A 13179-nucleotide genomic window follows, 5' to 3' on the forward strand; every position below is an offset into this window, starting at 1 on the left:
TACAGAAGAGGACCACGAGACAGGAACGCTGAAGCAGCCCAGCTAACGTCACAGAGCCTGAGGGCGCAGGGCAGGAGGGGTCCTAGACGGGACTTTTTAAAAAGTTATTTCCCTAACACCTTGACTGAGGCATACGTCACACACCACACAAGTCACACATTCAAGGTGCGCAGTTCCATAGTGTTCAGTGTCTTCACAGCGCTGCAGCCATCACCACTGCCTAACCCCAGAACAGCTCCCTCGCCCCAGGAGAAGGGTCGGGATGCCTGGCAGGGGAAGGGGCGCCCCGCAGAGCCTGCCGGAGGGAACTGCGGCTCAGGGGCGCCGGGTGGGGGGCGAGTTCGCATGGGACGCGCAGGTTGAGGCCCCGTCGGCGGCTCGGACACCGACAGACGCTCCAGCCAGGGCTCCCCCGGGCCCTCCCCCGGGGGCTGGGTGCTCAGACACGCAGCAGCACAGTGCTGCTCAGCCGCCGCGCCCCCTGGCCGGGGCGTGGCCGGGCCTCGGTGGGACAGCGGCGTTCCCTGCAGAGAGAGCCCCTGGACTGGAGCTTCCGTGCCGCCCAGATGCGCGTTAACAGCCGCGGCCACCGTTTCTGATCCCACAGCCCTCGTCAGCACACGCCGGGGTCTTCTCGGGGGCACTGGTCCAGAGGAAGGACCTGAAGATTGGGACGGTCGGGTGGGCGGGGACCCCGGGTGACCTGGATGGGCCCCACCGTACTCCACATGAGGTCACGCTGGCCCACCGGTCAGCCGGCCCAGCCCCCACACGGAGCTCAAGCTCCCACCAGCGCCGGGGCCTCCCTCTCCACAGCAGCGCAAGCCACGGGCCCAGCCAGGCGGGGAGGCCTTCACCGGGAAAGGCACAGGCTGGGTGGGGGGGGGCCGGGGGAGCACAAGAGGAGGAGGCACGGGGAGCAGAAATGACGCAGGAAACGAGAGGGGTTTCCAGGGGAGCTGCAGCTCACGCTCTCAGGGAGACCGGCAGCCCGTCGGCAGGGAAGGGATGGGGCGCCATAAACAGGAACGGCCACAGCACGACGAGCAGCTCTTGGGGATGAAAGCCGTAGCAGGAAATGCGAAGGGGTTTAGCGCACAGACTGGGAATAAAACTGGGGGAATTTCCTGGGAAGCAGAGTGAAAATTCTGAGAGGCGGCACCCGCGCGAGGAGAGAAGTTCAAGGACCCGCACGGCGGCCCAATCCCCGGGCGTGCGCCCTCCAGGGAGCAGGGAGGCGCCGGGGCTGTCGGACAGTCAGACAAGCCGTCCATTAACCGACAGAGTCCACCGCGGGCGCTACCGGTGACTCTCAAAGGACCCGCACTGCGGGCCGGGGAGGTCAGAGTTCACGCACTGTAGACCTCGGTGAGGGGCCCTGGAAGCTCGGTGTTAAGGACGCAAGAATGTGTGGGAGCTAAAAGGCGCCATTTCCAGAAGCTACAGGACAGGAGCGGTGTCCTAGAAACTGTAAGGAGAAGGAACTCTAAACTCCAAACCCAGGCGAGTCATCTACTGGGTGTGCAGGGAGGACGGCGGTGTCTCCCAGACACGCCACGTTTCCACACGCTGTTCTCTCCGTGCACCCTTCCTGCGGGAGGGGCCGGAGGGTGCACAGTGAAATGCCCCGTGCGTCGGGGGGGTCCGGGGGGTGGGGGGGGGCGGTCTGCTCGCAGAAGGACCTCGTGTGTGGCAAATAAACACGCTCCGCACACACGGGGACACATCTCAGTGTGGCGGCGGGGCCCGGCGGAGCGTGCACAAGGACGTGAAGGCAGGTCTCCGCGCTGGGACACAGCCAGGGCCAGGGGGCGGCTTCAGTGCCACCCCCAGTCTGCCGTGGGACGGGAGAGCCATCAGCCTTCTCTGAGCCCCGGCCGAGGACACCGGTTTTAAACTGGGGGGCCTTCGCTCTCCTGGCCAGCCCCTCTGGCCCCCTCGCCCCTCCGGCGAAGCACAGCTGCTTTTTACTCGCTCTACACGGCGCGCGGCAAACACCCTGCATCTGAGTGGTGAACCCTGAGACCCCCTGGGCTGCAGAACCCTGGAGGTCCGTCCTGGCTCTGCCACGCCGCGGCTCCGTGACAAGTGTCTTATCGCCACCTCTCCGCTGAGGCCGGCGGTATTAACGTTCATTCTCCACCCCACCCCCAGTCTCTCTCCCTCTCCACCCGTCCATTTATCTACTGCACGGCCACAGAACACCCTCACCCCCAACCCTGGGGGGTCAGGGGAGGCCGGGGGCTGGGGGGCAGCCTCTGCGGGCTGTGAACGGGCAGCGCCCAGCGGGCGGCCAGGAGGAGGCGGGGCGGCCAGCTCGGCCCCTGTAGCTGAGGGGGGTTGGTAAGGCGGCCAGAGCGGAGCGCAGAGGGGCCGGGCCCCACTGGTCTGCTCAGACCCGGGGTGGGGGGGGCGGGAAGCTGAAGACCTGGAAGAGAAGCCTCCCTGAAAAGGCCCCAGAAGTGGTGACGGGAAGGGCAGGGGCAGCGGGAAAAGTCCGGTGACCCTGAGGAACCGACCCCACTCCCGAGTCTCCAGCGGGGGACTTGCCCGTCGCTTGGACAAAGCGTATTTACGGTTTGGGGAAACAGGGCTCCCCACCGAGGACTACGCTCCTGGAGAAAGGACCACCCGCCCCCACCCTGGAGGCATCGGAGGGTGCCAGCTCCGGGGCTCCGGGTCGGGCCCTGGGCTGGCCGCGGCCATGTCTCCCGAAACCCTCCCCCCCACACCAGAGGCCACAGGTCCCCTCCCACGGACGGACCTGCTGGGACCAGGCCCCGGGCCATCCGCGCCCCGAGCGGCTCCATTCACTCAGCCGAACGCAGACGCCGCTGCTACCGACCCACGGCTCCGCTGGGGACTGGGCGCCGGGCCGTCCGGGTGCGGGAGGGGGCAGGCCTGGTCCCTGGAGGCCACGGGGACGCTCTGCTGACCTCCCCCGAGCGGGGCCAGGGCTCTGAGAAGAAACACACGCTTCGGGGGGCGGGGGGGGGGGCTTCTGACCGGAGACGCTTGGCTCTGTAAACTCAGGAGCAGGCTCTCGTGAAAAGCTGCGTGTTTGCTGCAGCTGCTGCAACAGTGGGGGCCAGGCTGGGACCGCCCCGCTGCCCCAGGGGCCAGGAAGGCTTGATGGGAACTGTGGTTTCTGCCTTCGCGTGGTTTTCCCAACGAGAAAGACGAGCCTGAGGACTCGGAGCCCGGAGTCCTGCTGCTGCCGCTGGACCCAGGAGCTTCTCGGCCGCATAAGTGAGCCCGCTTCCTTTTGGGGACCAGGGCTCCCCAGGGCCCGGGTGCGGGCTGTGACGGCAGATGAGGCCATGCTACCAACAGCTGTCTGCGCCTGCTGGCCGCGGCCCCGCTGGAGCCCACAGCACGCTCTCGACCCCGTCAAAGGCACCTTTATGGCTGCCTCTGGCAGACCGTCCCTTCCCATGAGGCTCCACGCCCAGGGGGTGCCGGGGAGCTTGAGCAGGCCCTGCCGTGGAGAGACCAGGGCCTCTCCCCAGCCGGGGGTCTGCGGGCGGGCAGGGGCAGCCCCAGGGGGGCTGTCCCGGCTGGTGAGCGTGTGCACCGCCACGCTGTTTGGGGGCGGTCCCTCCACTCTGCACAGGAGGCCTCTGTGGCAGGAACAGGGCCCACACAATCCCGAAGGCATCACGAGGGGGCTGTGCGCCCTGGCCCCGGCCCCAGCCGCCTGCTGCTGCTCCCGGGGAGCACACTGCGGGCCAGGCCTCGGGCCCCCACTCCTGCGCGCCGCCAGCACACGCACCCCACCGCGTGCGTGACCCTGCGCGCGGAGCCAGGGACGTTACCAGGGACCGAGGCCGGGCCGCGCGTGCAGCAGCCGGGACAGGGCCCTGCCGCGTGCACTCGGGGGCCCGGAGACAGCGCTCGACAGGTCAAGCCCTGCCGAGGGAGGGACCCGGGTGGGCCACCCCGCAGGGGAAGAGGGGCTGACAGCTGGGGGGTGGCAGGGGCCCACCCACACGCCGAGGCCTGCGCAGCCTTGCAGAAACAAGGCACACACGACTGGCCGCTGGCCGGGGCCGCCGGAGCCGGGACGGAGGGACGCCCGCACCGAGGCACCCGGACGTGTGGGAGCTGCCCGCCGCCCGCCACCCCTCGCCTGAGGACCTCGGGCCAGGGCCCGGGGCAGCCACGGGCGGTCCCGGCTCGGCAAACAGCACCGGGTAAATATTTGTGGAGTGACTCACGGAGCTGAGCAGATGTGGCCCTCTTGGTGCCAGGGCGAACTGACCTCAGGCTCCTGGGGACGGCTGTGACAGCCGCAGACTCCCAGGGTGCTGCTGGCCGACGCGGGTGCCCGGCGCTCCGGTCGCAAGGCTGCAGGGTCCTCTCTCTCACACACACACACACACACACACACACACACACACAGGGCCAGTGGGAACCCCTGGCGGCCTCACGGGCCTTTGGACCCAGCCCGGCAGTTCCCCTGGGGCAGGGACCCACAGCAGCCCGGGTTCCCGGGTGACCTGAGCCAGGTGGGGATCCTCAAGGCCCCCCGACCTCCTGCTCCCAGGGGAAGGACCCGGCCGCCCCCCACCTCACTGCAGGCAGAGGCTGCCCCACACCCCTGCCCCGCACCCCTGCCCCGCACCCCTGCCCGCCAGTGCCGAGCCTCGTGGAGGCCGGGGCTGCCTGGAGCAGCCGCCCTGGCTGTCCCCACCAGCAGGGACCGCACCCCCGGGGCAGCTGTGGCCACCCTCTGGGAGCGGAGGTGCCACTGCACCTCATCAGCTGCTGGAGACTTCTGGAAACCGCCTGGGACCTGGGGGCACAGGGGCCTGGAAGCAGTGACGAGACAGGTGACCTCCGGGGAGTCCTGACTGAGGAGAGCGGCCGGCACCACGGCTCCGCCGCCGCTGCCCCCCAGGCACTGGCCCCACCGCGTCCCCACCGGCCCGCACACCTCGGACTCGCGCTTCTCCAGGCCGCGGAGATACATCCCAGACCAGCACAGCAGACGCAGGGGCGCGGGGAGGGGGTGCTTACACGTGACTGCAGAAACGAGCCCTCACACGGACGAGCATGGTTACGGGGTCCCTGAAAGAAAAGGTGACCCTTCCACCGCGTTCTGAGCCACCCGCGTGAGGACGACCGAGACCCTGGAGGCCGGCCGACACATCGCAACCTGGCGGCGCGCGGCCACGAAGTCCCGGGGCCCCGTGGGTGAACACGGAGCGGCACTCGGACCCCGCTGCTGCCGGGGCCCGCTGTCCCCGCACATCCCACCGGGGAGGCGGGGCCCTGGGCAGGGGCCCTGGGTGTCAGGCCCGCACCTGGGTTCCCAGAACCAAACGAGGTCCCCGAGGCGATTTCGGTCACTCGGGCAGGGCCGGTGCCGGGAGCCCCACAGCCTGTGCCTCTGCACAGGTCACCCACCCGAACGTCCCTCTCAACAGGCTCCGAGGGAGACGGGCAGGGACCGGGGATGGTGGTGGAGGGACAGGACGGGGCAGATGAGAGCCCAGCTCTAGAAGGCCTGGCCCGCGGCGGGTGAGCCCGGCGTCTGCCAAACAGCCAGCTTCCGTTCTCGGGCCCCGGGCTCGCTGCGGGCCAGGCGCTGCGCCCCCACGAGCCCCCCACGGCCTGGGGAGGCGACGTGGAGCCCGGACTCCGCGGCCCTGAGGCCCCAGCTGACCGCTGCACGCGCCCACACGCCCACGCACGGGCAGGGCACGTCCCGGGACGGTGGCTCCCTGGGGTGGGTGGCCTGGGAAGGAGATGCTTCCACGGCTCACCGGAGAGCCAGGACCTGCTCTGTGGAATCTGCATGCATGTGCGTGTGCATGTATGCAAAACCTCCGTGTGTGCATGTGCCCAAAGCGGGCTCTTTTTCTGTATATAGACGTGCACACGCACAGAGGCCGCTCCGTCACATGTTTATGAGTGTGCGTGTGTGTTTATGTAACACCCCCCGGCCCCGGACACAGAGCCCCGTGTGCTCCGGCGCATCCATCAGAAGCTCCGGAGGGCGACTCCCCACCGAGCACCCGTGTTCCAGGCTGAGCGCACCCCGGCCGCGGGCTTCTCCTTGCACCGCTTCCTCGCTCTGAGCCTGCGCCCCAGGTTCCGGCGCTGCGGGCTGTGCAGGCGACAGCGCACATCGTCAGGGAGGACCGGAACGATGCTCCCTGCAGACACCCAGCATGGCACGGGACCGCCGTGGAAGGCTCCCGGCTGCTGGCTTCAGCAAGTCCCGTGCAGGGGACCCAGGACACACCTGCCAGGGCCTGGGGTCCCCGCTGGAGGGAGAGCTCCAGGCGCCCGCGGCCCCATCGCAGGCCACAGGTCTCCAGCGGCTCTCTGACGTTCCAGGGCCACCTCGCCACTGTGACCCCACACTGGCTTCGTCCTGGAGAGAAAGTGGGTCACTGCTTACGAGGTTCTAACCATAAGAGGCCACAACTGTCACAGCAGGAGCGAGACTCTCACACACACTCCAAAGCACTTGCACAGGCCATAAAACTTGCCCCGTGAAGGGATCTAAGTCACACACAGAAGACTTGCTCACTTGTCAAGGAGTCGGGCGACCAAGCCGTCCGTCCGCCACGAAGGCGCTCAGCCGTCCGCCCACCTGCGAGCCGCCCACGACTTCATCCTTCGCACCCACTCCACTGCCCGCTCGCCCGGCCCCTCCTCGCCCCTCGCCCCGCTCCGCGTGGGCCCACCCAGCCGTTCCCTTCCCACCTCCCCAGACGCCACTGCCCGAAGCCCCGGCACCTGCCGGCGCCTGCCCGAGGGGAGCGCTCCGCTCCGTCAGAAAGGGGGGGCCGCCGCCGCGCCAAACACACCGCCGCAGCTCCGTGAGCGCGGGGCTCACCGCGGGGACGTCCCCGAGAGGAAGGGAAGCTGTGTAACGGAGCCGACGCCCGCCAGCTCAGCCCCGCCCAGCAGACGGTGTCTCGGGTCCCCGACCGGCAGTGACTCCGGACACGCCAGGGGACAGGCCGTGAGCCTGCCCCCACAGCCTGGCCGGCCAGGGAGGCGAGGACCTCCAGGGCGACAGCGCCGAGTCCCTCAGACAGGCGTGAACGGGGTGCTGCGCAGCTGGGAGAACGCTGCACACTGTTTGAACTTGACCTCCTTCGGGCCTAGGCCAGCGTGACCCCGAAGCTCACACGCCTCCCGCTGACCCCCGGCCCTGACGGAGAATGGAGGAGCTCCGGCTCAGGGGAAACTGGGCGGGAGGAACGGCGGCGGCCCCCGCACCCCCAGCTGCTCCGGCGCCAACTCTGGGGGCAGGGAGGGTGGCTGGGGAAGGGCAGCCGTCCCGGGGACGCTGGGTCTGGGAGGTGGCATGGCACGCTGGCTCTCGGAGGAGGCACGGGACCGACCTAGGGACGCAGCCTGGGACGCTGGGACGGTGCCCGAAAGCCAGGCAGGAGGGAAAGGGTCTCCCGCGGACTGAGTGGGAATACGCACATGTGGTGGCCCTGGGGCCTGCGTGGTGGCTGCATGAAGCGACCTCACCAGCCCCACTCGGCGCAGGCCCAGCCGGGGTCGGGCAGGGGCATCGGGCAGGGGTGTCGGGAAAGGGCCTCCGCAGGGACGGGGCTGCCACAGCCCGGCCGCCAAGGGGCCTGGGCGGGCTCCGCCGCACACGCAGGGCGAAGGAGGGAGCACGCCCGTGTGGGTGGCAGACACACCCTGGAGGGCCCGCCACCCAGAGAGCACACTGCTCGGTGCCACAGGCGCCGAGCCGCTCACCTCCGAGATCTGTCCCCCCCCCCGACCCCCCCACCCCTGCCCCGGCCCGGCGCTCTGCCGCTCCGGACACGCCCCTCCGTTCTGAGCTCCCAATGTGGCTCGGGGGACGCTGGGCACTGGGTCGGTGTCTGTTCCCTTCCTGGGCCTGGGCCTCCTGCTCACGGGCTCCCCGCATCCCGGGCACGGTTTCCGGGTCGGCTGGGGGCTCCCCCGGCTCCGCTGGCACCAATGGCGTTCACGGTGAGGCCTTTCGTTGTGTCCCGCAGCCGCCTGGTAACCTGCACTTCCCCTCCGTCAGGCGGCACGCACTCAGAAAACGGACCATTTTCCCTCGGGCAGGAGGGCTCCCAGCGCCACCTGCCCCGGGCTGCCTCGGGTCCGCGGGTGCGCTTCTCACCAATGAGACGAAAAATGAGTTCGCCACCCGTCACTGAGCAGGGGCGCCACAGCCTTCTGCGGTGCAGTGGCCCCACGGAGATGGAGCTGGGCACAGACGGGGGCTCCTCGGAGGAGGACACAGCAGACCGCCGCCACCGCGATCAGGGCTGCCGCCGTGCTCAGGGCCGCCGCCCCCCCCCCCCCGGAGCGCCCCGCCCCCGCTGGCCGGGCGTGCCTTCTTCCCAGTGCTCACGTGTGCCCTCCGCCTGCCGGCCCGGCGTCGCTTCCGGGTCCGGGCTGCTGGTGAGGTGCTCTCGGTCCGAAGTGACAGCGAGGCTGGCAGGAGACGTCTCCTGTCCCGCCGGCGCAGGGACCACCACCCCCGTCCAGGGAGGGCCCCGCCCACACGCCTGCCTGTCACAGCCTGTGCCCGCCAGCGTCCCCAGGCGAGGCACCTGGCCACATGTCGCCGCAGCAGGAAGGGTGCACAGGACCAGCAGGCGGCTTCCCCTCCACAGCCCTGGCCGAGTGGGGTGAGGGGTGGAGGGGGTGGGGTGCCCCTGGAAGCCCCTTCCCGATCTCCCCTCCACTTTGGAAAGGGCGGGGGGGGGCGGGGGGAGGCGTTCGGAGTCTGCCTGCCCACCAGCCGGAGGGGCGGGCAGGGGCAGCCTGGTGCCAGTCCCCCCGAGGCCCTGAGCTCGGAGCACAGGCAGGCGCGCTCACAGACAGCTGGGTGGGGGGAGCCAGCAGGCCCCCAGCCACGGACCTCCCAGCGGGCGAGGTCCGCTTCTGCGCTTCGGGTTGCGGGAGATGGGCCGCCCGTGAGGCTGGCCGTACAGGGCAGCCTAGACGAGCACCTGTCTCCTTCTGGGTTGGCCATGGTCTAGCACCAGGACCGGGTGGGTGCAGCCCAAGGGGTCAGCGGCAGAAGGCAGAGCGCAGTGTGAGGGGCTCACGCTGGGCAGCTGGGGCGGCAACCCCTCGAGGCACAGGGCGCCTCCTGGCGGAGCTGCTGGCCCCAGCACGGGGGTGACTTTGGAGACTGGGCGAAGGGCCCGTTTCAGTCCTGTCCTCCTCACTCGTGAATGGATATGCAAACGCTTAACATTCCCACGTCGCGTGTACCACACGCAATCACTGTAATCACATATAATTACTGTGTAGCCACACGTGCATATGACAAATGCATAATTACCTAATAAGTATGCAAATGCAAGTATTATTTGGTGTTCTGTTTATTACTTAGTTTTGTTTTGTCTTCGTTCTCAGGGCAAACGGTCCTACGACAAGGGTCATCGGAGTAGCCCAACGAAAGCAGGGAAACGGACACATCTGCGCGTGCTCTGTCTCTGGGCGCTCCGCAGCGGAACACTCCCTCCCCCCCCTCCCCTCCCCGCGGATCAGACCCTCGCAGCGCGCACTGAGGCCGCGCCGTGCCCCGACGGCCGCGGGCTGCGCTCCCCCAGCACGCGCGCACATTCCCCGCCTCCCCCCCCCCCACAGGCTCCGGAACATCCAGAGCCGCCATCGTCACGTTCTCTCTGAGTCAGAACCAACAGGGCCAGCTTTGTCCCCGAGCCTCGGAACACAGATGGTGCCACCGACGACGCTCTGGGTTCTGGAAAGGAGTTGAGAGCTCGGGGCGGAGTCAGGTCTGGGCTGGGGCCCTTCCTGCTTCACCCTGGCAGGACCCAACCCTCGGGGCCTCGTCTGCCCTCCCTGTGGGGGGAGGAGGGTGTGTGGGACCACCTGGCACAATGCCCCCCGTGCAGGGCAGCCTGGATGAGCACCCAGACTCCTCCGGCTCCTCCTCCTCCTGGCCATGCGGCTCTGGAGAGGGCAACGGCCCCTCTGAGCTTTGGTGGGGTGACAAGGGTCCCGGCGATCACAGCAGCGGCCTCAAGGGGAGCGCCCAGCATGGGGCGGGGCTCACAGCACAACCCCACCGAGTGCTGCTCTGAGGGGCTCCTCTGTCCTGGCCGGACCCCTCAGAAGACCTGCTGGACCCCTCAGAAGACCTGCTGCTGCCCGGGGCGCTGAGGCCGGCACTGGGGCACCGGGGATCCACCCCAGGAAGTGCGCAGCCCTCCAGCTGCCCCTGCAAGCGACAGCAGCCTGCTGGCAGCCCTCCAGCTGCCCCTGCAAGCGACAGCAGCCTGCTGGCAGCCCGGCCTCTGGAAGAGCGCTGTGGCCCCTTTCTGTGTGCGACTGGTCGCCTTCGCACACCCGGGCAGGGCGCTCCTGGGGCAGACGCATCAATCATTAAACCACTATTTGTCCAGGGTTCCAGGAGGGGGGGCTCTGCTTCCTCCACAAACACGCCTGCAAGACGGTAGGGCCTGCCCGGTTCCCTCGTAACCAGGGGCTGGGCCCCGGGGTGCAAAGGCAAACCAACAAAGGAGGTAGGCCCCAAGAGCCCAGCTGCAGGAACGTGAAGGCTGCGGGGGGAGGGGGAGCAGCTCAGGGTCTGTCCTCCCCGGAGTCTGGGGCGGGCTCCTGTTTGAACCCCCAGGCTATGTGCGACTGAGGGCCCTGGGGAGGTGGGGTGCCCGGGGCTCAGCTCTGGAGCCCTGGCGGGGTCTGCGCCCCAGCACCGGCATCTCGCCAGGTCACTTCAGCTCGGGCCTCAGACCCGACCCCTTGCCACGACGACGGGGTCACCCATGCTGCAGGCCCAGGTGGAGACCCGGCTCAGCCAGCGGTCCCAGAGCGTTTCCCGCACTCCCGACCTTCTCAATAGGGGCCCCTGCGCTTGCCCTCTGCGGGCCGCTCCCGTGTGGCCAACCTCGCCCACGCCCCGCCCCGCGTGAGGGGCTCACGAACCACCCCTCTCCGAGGCCTGCGGGACTTTGCGGCTGGCTAGCGTCTCCTCTGCCCGCTGCTGTCCCGCGTGTGGGGAGGCGGGGGACTGCGCGGGAGGGAGAGGAGCGCTGGCGGGAGGGGGCGAGCGTGGCCCCCCACCATCTCAGCAGCGGCTCCTCCGTCTCCACCTGCCGGAGCCAGAACCCGGCACGGGGGCGCACCGTGCACTGGAGAAGCAACAGTGGTTCTGCGCAGACTGGACCGGAGCCGGTGAGCGGCGTGGAGCCCAGCACGGTCTGCACACTCGGCCGTGTACACGCTGCCCCTCCCACCGGCCCGCGCCCCGGCCTGGGCTCAGGCTGCCGGCTGCTCGGAGAAGCCTTCCCGTCTGTTTCCACACAGGAAGCTCTGCCCCTGCTCCTGCCCCCACTCCCACACACACACACACACGCTGCTTCTCCCGGGAATACTCCCCGTCGACCCTTCTCCACCCTCGAGCCATCCCAGCCGCACCCACACCGAGCCGGTGGGCCTGGAGCCCCTCGGGGGCTAGGGCCCTGGGTCCCTCAGGTCCGCCGCCCCACCCCCGACGCCTGGCCCCGGAACCCCAGACACACCCACTTCGGGCGGCGGGGTGACCCGAGGGCGGCCCTGAGGCCCTCGGGCCGCTCCCTGCCCGGCGCCCAGCCCACCCTGTGCTTCCGCTTTTGGAAGCGGCCATCGGTGTCGTCCGCTGTCCTAATGACCCACAGAGACGGTTGGTTAGAGCCGGCTCCCACTGCTTACTAAGCAAACCGAGCTTCTGCATAATGAAGTTCGTGCTTCCAGAAATAGAAGAGGCATGTGGGTGACAGCATGCCGCAGCTTCAGAAAGCCGGGAACGGGATGCTTCCTGCCGCCGACAGCCCGGCGGGGCCCGCACCCGGACAGGGAAGGCCCGCGAGCCAGCGAGCGAGTGACGCGCTGGCAGCAGGGCCGGTCCTGCCTGCGGCCCCCGCCCTCCCGCCCCGAGTCGGCGTCCAGGGACAGAGGAGATCCCGGCCAGGGCCTGGACCCCAGACAGCACGGGGCGGCCGCGTGGGGGCTGAGCCACAGGCAGAGATCTGGGGGAGCGCGCTGGAGGGGGCACGGAGGTCAGTGCCGCAGCAGGGGTGACGGCTGAGCTGTGCCTTGAGGGACCAATGAAGTCTGTCTGCCCGGATGGAGCACAGAAGCGGGGGGGGACGACACGGCCTTTGGGCGTCTTCAAGAGGGTGACCCACAGAACGCTTCCAACATCTGGGGAGAACTACGGCCCCCAGCCCCAGGAAAACGCACCCCCCACACACACACAGTACGCAGAGGTGCGTGCCTGTGGCTGTGAGGATGTGCGCCGGGGGGGGGGGGGGGGGCGGGAGTCTCCGCCCCCAGCCCCGGCACGCGGCTGGTGCACACAGCACATGGAGCAACGCCGGCCGAGCGAGCAGACACAGGAGTGACCGGCCCCCGTCCGCGGCGGCGCTGTGCGCGAGCGGTGACCTGGTCCACAGGGTTTTCTAGGGGAAAGGCCACATCCTCCTGGAGCCGAGAGCAAGCGCAGGCCGGCCAGACCCTGGGCCTTGTGCGCCAGCCACAGGGCTCTGGAGGCAGAGGGGGGGACGGCCGCTCCCGCGCAGGGCACGCTGGTGGCCCCTGACTTCCCCTCCCCCCTCTGCGCTGAGTGAGGTGCAACCACACACTCACTCGCTGGTCCGTCCCAGCGGGAGCCGTGGGCACGAGGTCCTGAGTGTCCCTGTGCCCACCAAGGTCGGGGCCACAGCCCGTCCGCAGGCCAGAGACTGAGACCCCGCACCACGGGGAGTGAGTGCCCACAGCTCGGCTGCGAGGAGGCCCAGGGCCCTCGGCCCAGAGCTGCCCTCCCCTGCCCTGCTGAGGCTGTGCAGGAGGGCGGTGCCGGCACTCCCCGCCCCGCCGGGGTCGCCTGCTTTCTGCTGCCACGCGAGGCCTGACGCGCCTGCTGCCAGCTCAAGGGCCCGTCCTTGGCTGAGACGGCCGTCCCTGAGCAAGAGGCTCCCCGGCTGTTTTTTTCCAGCTGTTGCACGAGGCTGAGCAGCCCGTGACGCGTCCCCGGCGAAGGGCCTTGGTGAGAAGGACACTGTCGGCAGCCGTCTGAGAAAGGGCAGGCGGCCGGGTCTTTGAAGTCGCCAGCCAAGCTCAAGGCCTGGCTTCAAAGGGGCGGAGGCCAGGCCTAGTTAGGGGCACTTCCGCTCCCAAATGCTCACG

At 69.3% G+C, this 13179-nt stretch overlaps 1 protein-coding gene across 2 annotated transcripts in view; it reads right to left on the reverse strand.

Moving 5' to 3' along the window:
• TRAPPC9 (trafficking protein particle complex subunit 9) overlaps window positions 1-13179 on the reverse strand; it is a 160854-nt gene that overhangs the window by 19897 nt on the left and 127778 nt on the right. The gene's annotated exons all lie outside the window — the stretch shown is intronic.

The sequence above is a fragment of the Phyllostomus hastatus genome, unplaced genomic scaffold (assembly GCF_019186645.2).
Source record: "Phyllostomus hastatus isolate PE091 unplaced genomic scaffold, TTU_PhHast_1.1 phas_scaffold_21, whole genome shotgun sequence".
Lineage (NCBI taxonomy): Eukaryota > Metazoa > Chordata > Mammalia > Chiroptera > Phyllostomidae > Phyllostomus > Phyllostomus hastatus.